The sequence below is a fragment of the Schistocerca cancellata genome, chromosome 1, assembly GCF_023864275.1.
Source record: "Schistocerca cancellata isolate TAMUIC-IGC-003103 chromosome 1, iqSchCanc2.1, whole genome shotgun sequence".
NCBI classification, from domain to species: domain Eukaryota; kingdom Metazoa; phylum Arthropoda; class Insecta; order Orthoptera; family Acrididae; genus Schistocerca; species Schistocerca cancellata.
In genome coordinates, this window is record NC_064626.1 from 1,238,697,437 (window position 1) to 1,238,706,422 (window position 8,986).

The 8,986-nt window shown below is 41.8% G+C and overlaps 1 non-coding gene across 1 annotated transcript; it reads left to right on the top strand.

Moving 5' to 3' along the window:
* The first annotated feature begins 5,808 nt into the window (after positions 1-5,808).
* Positions 5,809-5,883, top strand: Trnas-cga (transfer RNA serine (anticodon CGA)). The gene has a single exon. It is a non-coding gene; the product is annotated as a tRNA-Ser (tRNA).
* Positions 5,884-8,986: the final 3,103 nt, after the last annotated feature.

An 8,986-nucleotide genomic window follows, 5' to 3' on the forward strand; every position in this document is an offset into this window, starting at 1 on the left:
GTTTAATATAGTAGCTTAAAGGATGTGTTGGTAGTAATTACGTTCTGCATCAAAATTTGTACAATGTTGCAATTCATTGTATTTCAGAACAACTAAAGATTTTAATTTAAAAAACGGAAACATTCGGATATAGTCCCCCTTTGGACATCCTTATTTCACTGCGACAGATGTTCTATAGAAAACGCCAGATTAATAGAATCAACGTGTAGTACTTACATAAGATATTATTTAAATGTTTGCCTATTTTATGTACGTCCTGTAGGATGACCATATCTAATATAATTTACTAGCACATTATAATATTAACTTTTTTCAAGTTCTGAAGAAGACGTCATTACTAACGTTGAAACCTTGGTAAACGATAAAGTTAACCTGCAACTGTAGGCTGTATATTCTTATATAAACAATATCAGTTGCTGTCGCTGCATTAAAATGTTAAAAATTATAGTACGTTGTTGGCTGATCGCTGATCTCTCGTACACACTAACATGTCCAACATACGACCCTAGGCAGGAGTCCAGACCATTCAAAAAATTTTCCGTGGAGAGTAACCGAGGCAGAAATTTCCGACCTGATGTATCACGTGACTGTTAAATGTGGAGCAATTAAAGACAATACCCAATAGCAGTCCATTAGGTCAGGACTGACTAACCTTCAACTCGGTCATATTCTTGCAGAGGCAGCCTCTTGAATTCGATGCGTAGGTGTTAAGAGAGACACGTGATACGTGTGAAGCGTACGTGCCGTGAGCAGTGGGAGTAGGTGGGGGGGGGGGAGGGGGAGTCCTCGGACGCTGCTGATGCTCGGCTGCCTGCCAGCTGTCATCCATCAACGGAGCCGCTATCGATCGATCGCCAGGAGAGAGCCGGTCGAGAGCGCGCACTCGCGAATATCGAGGTCGCTCGTCGCTGTCTCCGGCGTTGCACGCAGGAGGAGGATGCTAAGTTCACCCAACCTGGATATGATGTGACGTCATTATGACGTATATACGCTTTAGTCGATTAACACACCTATCGACTTTTACGAACGTTCGAGATTCTAAACTGTCGTCAGCTAGTGGTTTGTTTTGACACGTTCGATTCTGATAACAGCTCAGTGTGGCAGCATATATGTATTTCGACAAAATGAAAGAGCTGGATATTAATAGAAATATTCCTGACCGTGGCCTTGAAAACACCACGGACAACACGTTTCGTAAAAAAAGTGAAGTCTTCTTATGTCCCGACCAGATTAGATTGTGTGATTGTTGTTTTGAATGCTTACGCCGAAAATAATATTTATTTATTATCAATATTTTAGTGTGGTTTCATCGAATTGGTCTTATCAGTACATATTAGATTGTAGCAGCATACTCTTGCTGACTTTTTTTTCTTAGTTTATATAGCTGAAAGAGAACTCGTGCAAGTTTGTTAGCTAAGTAATTTATATGTCCATCCCAAGATAGTCTTTTATCAACCATAATTCCAAGTAATTTTACACTCGGACCGCAGAGACAGGTACTTTAGTGTCCAGTAATGACTGCTGTGTAGAATGATTGAATTTCGAACTTAAAAAGAAAAATATAAGACATTGTTGAAGAAAAATCGTCGACCGGAGATGAAATACGAGGGGAAGTGGATTTCTCAATGTACTCTTAACCAAAGGTTAGTGTCTTGATGCATCTAAAGATTTTGGCTGCTGAGTGCTTCTTCTCACCGAGTACGAATAACCTACGCACTTCAGCTGGGTCAGAAGTACATCAATTTCTGCTTGAAATTCACAATAACCACGCAATTGCCCGTCGTCACCGATGCTGAACTCTTTTCAGCTTTTCTTTCATTAGTCTCTCGAATGCTGAACACATAATTAGAGACGAGCAACGAAAAACAACGCACAGGACACACACACAGTACAATACACGATTTAAACGCAAGGAACGCAAAACACATTTAAACGAATGGCGCAGGGCACAGCGCTACCCTGTCACAACCTCTCGAAAGTTCACAAAAGTCGAATAGTCGATATACGGTTTCTATCGTTTTCGATGTAGCGTGTTACGTCATAATGACGTCACATCGTATCCAAGTCCGGTGAACTTAGCATCCTCCTTGCACGCACGGGTAGATTTACGCCGCCGCGTGGACACCCCACGGATGGCTGAGGCTTTCGAACGGAGGAGGATTAGGGCGCAACGTGCCGTCGACGACTAGGTCGTTAGAGGCGGAGCACAAGGAAGGAAATCGGCCGCATCATTTTCGGAGGAACCGTCCCGACGTTTGCCTCAAACGATTTAGGAAAACTACGGACAAAATTAATCGGAATGGCCGGACGAGGAAGTGAATTGCTATTCTCTCTACTGCGAATGAAGTAACTTTCCACAGCAGCGTATTCTTTGGCAGTTTAAAAAAAAATATTGCTGAAATGATAATAACAGTGTTGTAGGCTTCTTTAGGAAAACTTTTTGTTTGCCAAGATCGGAAGGATCGATGTATCGATTATTAGTTTCAACCAATTAAATGGTCATCTACAGATATGAAAGCCCAGATCACGTAAGAAACAGACTGACCGTCCTTACGGCGGAACAGACAACCGTAAAAATAGTTCTCCCGTCGATCAACAGATGTCGCAGGCGACGCTACAATACTAACTGACCTGTCCATGTCGCGGAATTGGCAACGCTGTATCTTCGGTGACGTGAATGACGCTGATTTGTGTTGAGTCGCATAGGTTTTACACTCGCCTTCCATGTTGTCTATTTCCTCTTTGTCATACAGCTCTTCTGATACGGATTATGATGGTAAAAAAGATCTCCACGTGCAGGTTAACACTAGAAAGTTTTCAAAATCTTCTCAACGTCTTTGAAATATAATCAGTTAATTTATTGACAAATATTGCATAATCAGTTAATTTACTGACAAATATTGCATTGGGCAGTGGGTTTCGCGTCCTGACATTACCGATATTATTATTTATTTTGCATAGAGTATCTATAGGGATTAGGTGAGTTATAACGACAATATATTTTTCACATTGAGACTGTAAATAAGTTTAAGAAACAGATTTTGCATCCTTTCTAAGTATGATAATAATAGTGTTGTAGGCTTCTTTAGGAAAACTTTTTGTTTGCCAAGATCGGAAGGATCGATGTATCGATTATTAGTTTCAACCAATTAAATGGTCATCTACAGATATGAAAGCCCAGATCACGTAAGAAACAGATTGACCGTCCTTACGGTGGAACAGACAACCGTAAAAATAGTTCTCCCGTCGATCAACAGATGTCGCAGGCGACGCTACAATGCTAACTGACCTGTCCATGTCGCGGAATTGGCAACGCTGTATCTTCGGTGACGTGAATGACGCTGATTTGTGTTGCATTCGTCACACAGCTGACTAGCTCATGACCGGCTGTGGTTTTTGCCGAGTTTTCAATCGAAGAATGTAGATTAGCTCCTGTAATTCTACAAACCAAGTTTATTTCTACTGTAGGGATATTTCTCACAATCATACGCGAAATGAAATAAATGAAAAGTAACACACAAACATTTCTCGCGAGTTACTGTTTAAATGCAGACTGTATTGCAGTCGCATATGTTTTACACTCGCCTTCCATGTTGTCTATTTCCTCTTTGTCATACAGCTCTTCTGATACGGATTATGGTGGTAAAAAAGATCCTCACGTGCAGGTTAACACTAGAAACTTTTCAAAATCTTCTCAACGTCTTTGAAATATAATCAGTTAATTTACTGACAAATATTGCATTGGGCAGTGGGTTTCGCGTCCTGACATTACCGATATTATTATTTATTTTGCATAGAGTATCTATAGGGATTAGGTGAGTTATAACGACAATATATTTTTCACATTGAGACTGTAAATAGGTTTAAGAAACAGATTTTGCATCCTTTCTAAGTATTTCTGTAAGGGTTCTTAAGTATAATCACATTTTGCATATGATTACTGTCAGTTGTAAACGAATATAATTTAACAACGATATCTTCGAAAAAAATAAATATTGTGAAGCTTTAAATATCGTGAGTAAAAAAAAAATCTGTGATGGTAAACATCTTAACTTTGCGGTCAGCACATCTACTGTTGTCACAAGCAGTACTGTTTTGCTCATATTTAACACATTACTTCTTTCTAGTTAAACGTGGTAGAGTGATCAAGGAAAGGCAACGAAACTTATTTGTGGAGCCTAAGAGAGAATCTTTATTTGGTACTTAAATACAATAATAATAAACTACATATTTTTATAATCTTTAGTTTTGAGACAGTTCTACTACATTTTTAGTTCAGGATTTGTCCGTCTACTCCTTCCACAGTTGATATACTCGCAGGCCCTCGGTATGACGACTCGATCCACTACCACCGGTATGTCAGAAACAGCTGTACTTTACAGACGCCAAACGGTGGAGAGCTGCACGCATTCGGACGATGTTGCCACATATAACGAAGTGCCATCTAGTTGTTGGTGCCACAAGTAAGGGTGTGACGCTGTTGCCTCCTGGTGGCCGTTCCCTGACAGGGGTTGCCTGCTAGACCAAGCGATCGGGCAATCTGTTTCTTACGTGATCTGGGCTGAAAGTATACAGCTGTCTACAGGCCTGTATTCATTACACAAGGAATAGACGAAATTGATGATTTCGTAATAGTTGTAAGAGAACATACGATATCACAGAAAACAGTGTCTGCAACGGCTACTGAAGCTAGTCCAATGTATTGCACTATGTGATTTGTCAATCTCTACCACCTGCACCTTCATTGGCCCTATATGTGCAACTTTCGAATTCCTATGTATAAAACATTGTTATGTACTCTAATTCTACTATTTGTTAAACTACGGCATATCTTTTACATTATTCTGTAAAAGTGTCTATGTTTACTAAACTGCCATCCGGTGGAAGCTTCAATGACTCAACAGTCGGTACACACAATATCGGTCACTCTGCCCAGTCGCGCGGTTCCGGACTGAAGCGCCTAGAACCGCTCGGCCACCGCGGCCGGCTGTACCCTTCGCATGGTCCTCTGGCGGCCTGCATGTGTATAACAATAACAATAATAATATTAATAAAACATATCAGGAGTGGCAACATACACATGCGGTACTGCCAATTAGTGTTATCAAAGATATTCAGTTGTGATACGTCACGCTTTGATTGTTGACACTTGTCTACCTTGTAATTACTCCCGTAAAACCTCAGTTTGGATAAAAAGTTGTCGTTTCAACTTCAAATTTGGTTAAAATATCAACTTCCAATGACTGTCTCGCTCACTGTCGTTTGGTTTGGATCCGACTGTCGTGCAACTACAAGGCTCCCACTTTTATGCCCAGAGGACCGTATGTGTTTGGCTGTATTACGTCATAATCATTTTATGGTGACGGCCCATGCTGAAGTGTCGCACCCTGCGTTCCTAGATTACGGCTACACCCGCTTTTCTTGCAGCGTGACCACTCAGAACAGGTAGTGAACTGAAACTTCCCGGCAGATTAAAACTGTGCGGCGAACCGAGACTCGAACTCGGGACCTTTGCCTTTCGCGGGCAAGTGTTCTACCAACTGAGCTACCCAAGCACGACTCACGCCCCGTCCTCACAGCTTTACTTCCTTCAGTACCTCGTCTCCTACCTTCCAAACTTTACAGAAGCTCTCCTGCGAACCTCATTCTGGAAACATCCCCCAGGCTGTGGCTAAGCCATGTCTCCGCAATATCCTTTCTTTCAGGAGTGCTAGTTCTGCAAGGTTGGCAGGAGAGTTTCTGTAAAGTTTGGAAGGTAGGAGACGAGGTACTGGCGGAAGTAAATCTGTGAGGAGGGGGCGTGTGACGTGCTTGGATAGCTCAGTTGGTAGAGCACTTGCCCGCGAAAGGCAAAGGTCCCGAGTTCGAGTCTCGGTCCGGCACACAGTTTTAATCTGCCAGGAAGTTTCATATCAGCGCACACTCCGCTGTAGAGTGAAAATCTCATTCCAGGTAGTGAACTTTGTTTCTTTACAAGCACACGGTTCCATGTGTTGCTATGTGCATAATCAGCGGAGTCAACTGAATTTATCGCATAGTGTAATTCACACTGCTCCCGTAATCACAGAGTGTGAATAATTTGAAGCTGGATTCAAAATCCTTGCCTATAAAAACGTAATATTGTGCTCGGCAAGCACTGATTTCTTCAACATTTTTGAACTTTTTCATGGTCAAAACAGAGACCCCAATAGTCAGTTTAGACTGCTCCCACGTAACTACCACACTCACAAAGAATATTACTAATCCTTGCTGTTCTCAGACCGATATTATCTTTAATAAGTTGCAAAATTTCCTTCATTTTCCTCAGTGGCTTGAAGGTCGTCTGATTTAGTGAGTGTGGAAGACAAAAACTAAAAAAGAAACTCCGCCCGAACAGACCATCAAAGCCCAATGGTACCGACCGGCCGCCGTGTCATCCTGACCCCACAGGCGTCGCTGTAAACGGACATGGAGGTGCATGCGCCCGTATTATTCGTTGCTGCAACGATGAATGGAAGCCGCTCTGTGTGTTGGTCCTCTGCGCTTGATCGAACGGCATCACGGCCTGACTTCCGCGGTAGACTTGATTTGATATCAGGGACTGAATCCCAATTCCTTCGGAACGTCGTCGTAAGACGATTAGTCTCGGAGCCGAGGTGACGTTTGTCCGAAATAATCCTGGCTCTGTGTATGAGAGTGTTTAGCAAATTTGAGAGGGATGGTCAAAGTTACGCCCGATGGGATAGATGGCCGCATACTTCGATTTTCGATACACAGAATGGCAGTCTCGAAGAACTACCTGGCCATAATCATTAGTTTATCTCTTACTGCCAGCTATCTATTCAGAAAATGATTGAGGGAAACAGTCATGCAAATTCATTACAGCGTTCTGAGCTGCCAGTGAAAACCAGTCCGTTCAAATTTTCACTTCCTCGGTCTTCCAGTTTCAGATTTTGTCCACTGTTCACGTTAGACGTTAGCTGCAAGATGCACTTGAATTTTGCTGCTTTTCCAGTTCTCTGTGAATGACAAATGTCAGACAGCATACAGTCCTGCTGCGTATTCTGTTTGACTGCTAACGTACAGACCAAGGCAAACAAGCTGACTAAAACGACATGGAAAATGGAAAAAAAAGTGTGAACATTTCCAAACAGAAGCTCACGCATCGAAGGAACAATGGAGCGAAGGCGTATGGAGATGAGAAATTGTATGGAAAGCCCTCGGGTGAATCTGTTGCATCATTCATAAGAAATGCAAAATGAGATTCCTCCGCGAGAAAGTTACAGGAGGAAAAATCTGAACCCCAGCAATCTCTGATGCTGAAACAAAAACAATAAGAATCTGTTAGCCTCCAGTTGTAAGGTGAATGCTGTCAATCTGACACATACAGAACTGGAACAGCGCCGTGTTCTAACTAGTCAAAACCATGTTAATACTCGTGTTGTTCGCACAACGTACTTAAGGACTTGAAAATTTCGAACACTTCTGAAACAAGTAACAAAAGGATTTCGAATGAATTTGAACCTAGTAACACTAACTGGAAATAAGTTACCCCAGTTTATTAACAGGACAACTGCTATTTAAAGAATAATTGGTTGAAGCTGTGTCTGGCCCGATAACTAATGAAATCTTTGCTGGATAGGGTACGTTGCCATGAAAAGACGAAAATACTTTTGGTTATGCTGTGTTCGCCAAACTTAATATAATCGCTTTATTGCCCATTTTTTCAGAATCCTGTAACGTTTTTTGTTCATTCTAAAATGACTGTTCAGTGAAAACATTTGAAATTGCTTCCACTGTGTGGGGGATGATTTCTCCCGTTTTCTTCTGATTTATTATTTTTGTTTTTTGTTTTGTAAGCTAGTGATTTTGAAGAAAGATAATTTTATTTTGTGCCGCTTTGGTAGAAGACATTATTCAAAATCGAGATCAGTGAAATTATGTGCTGTCTCATATAAATGTGGGTAAGCTATGTAAGAAAAGATGTGCAGTACACCCCTCAATACTGGAGCGAAATTCAAGAAAAGACTCTTACAAGGGAACCTCCCCATCGCACCCCCCTCAGATTTAGTTATAAGTTGGCACAGTGGATAGGCCTTGAAAAACTGAACACAGATCAATCGAGAAAACAGGAAGAAGTTGTGTGGAACTATGAAAAAAATATGCAAAATATACAAACTGAGTAGTCCATGCACACGATAGGCAACATCAAGGATAATGTGAACCCACGAGCGCCGTGGTCCCGTGGTTAGCGTGAGCACCTGCGGAACGAGAGGTCCTTGGTTCAAGTCTTCCCTCGACTGAAAATTTTACTTTCTTTATTTTCGCAAAGTTATGATCTGTCCGTTCGTTCATTGACGTCTCTGTTCACTGTAAGAAGTTTAGTGTCTGCGTTTTGCGACCGCACCGCAAAACCGTGCGATTAGTAGACGAAAGGACGTGCCTCTCAAATGGGAACCGAAAACATTTGATCGCAAGGTCATAGGTCAACCGATTCCTCCACAGGAAAACACGTCTGATATATTTTATAGGACACTGGTGACGGCATGTGCATCACATGACAGGAATATGTTGTCGACCCACCTAGCTTGCACACTTGGCGAATGGGTAAAAAGATTCTTCTACCTTGCCTGATTTAGGTTTTCTTGTGGATGTGATAATCACTCCCAAAAAGTGATGAAAACATGAGAATTTGTCAGATAATAATTGTCTGAAAATAAAATGTTAAACTTTTCTCTCGAGGGAAGACTTGAACCAAGGACCTTTCGCTTCGCAGCTGCTCACGCTAACCACGGGACCACGGCACTCCTGTGCTCATACTGTCGTTGAAGTTGCCTATCTTGCCATGGACTACTCAGTATGTATATTTTGCTTATTTTTTTCATAGTTCCACACAACTTGTTCCTGTTTTCTCGATTGATCTGTGTTCAGTTTTTCAAGGCCTATCCGCTGTGCCAACTTATAACCAAATCTGAGGGGGGTGCGATGGGGAGGTTCCCTTGTTAGT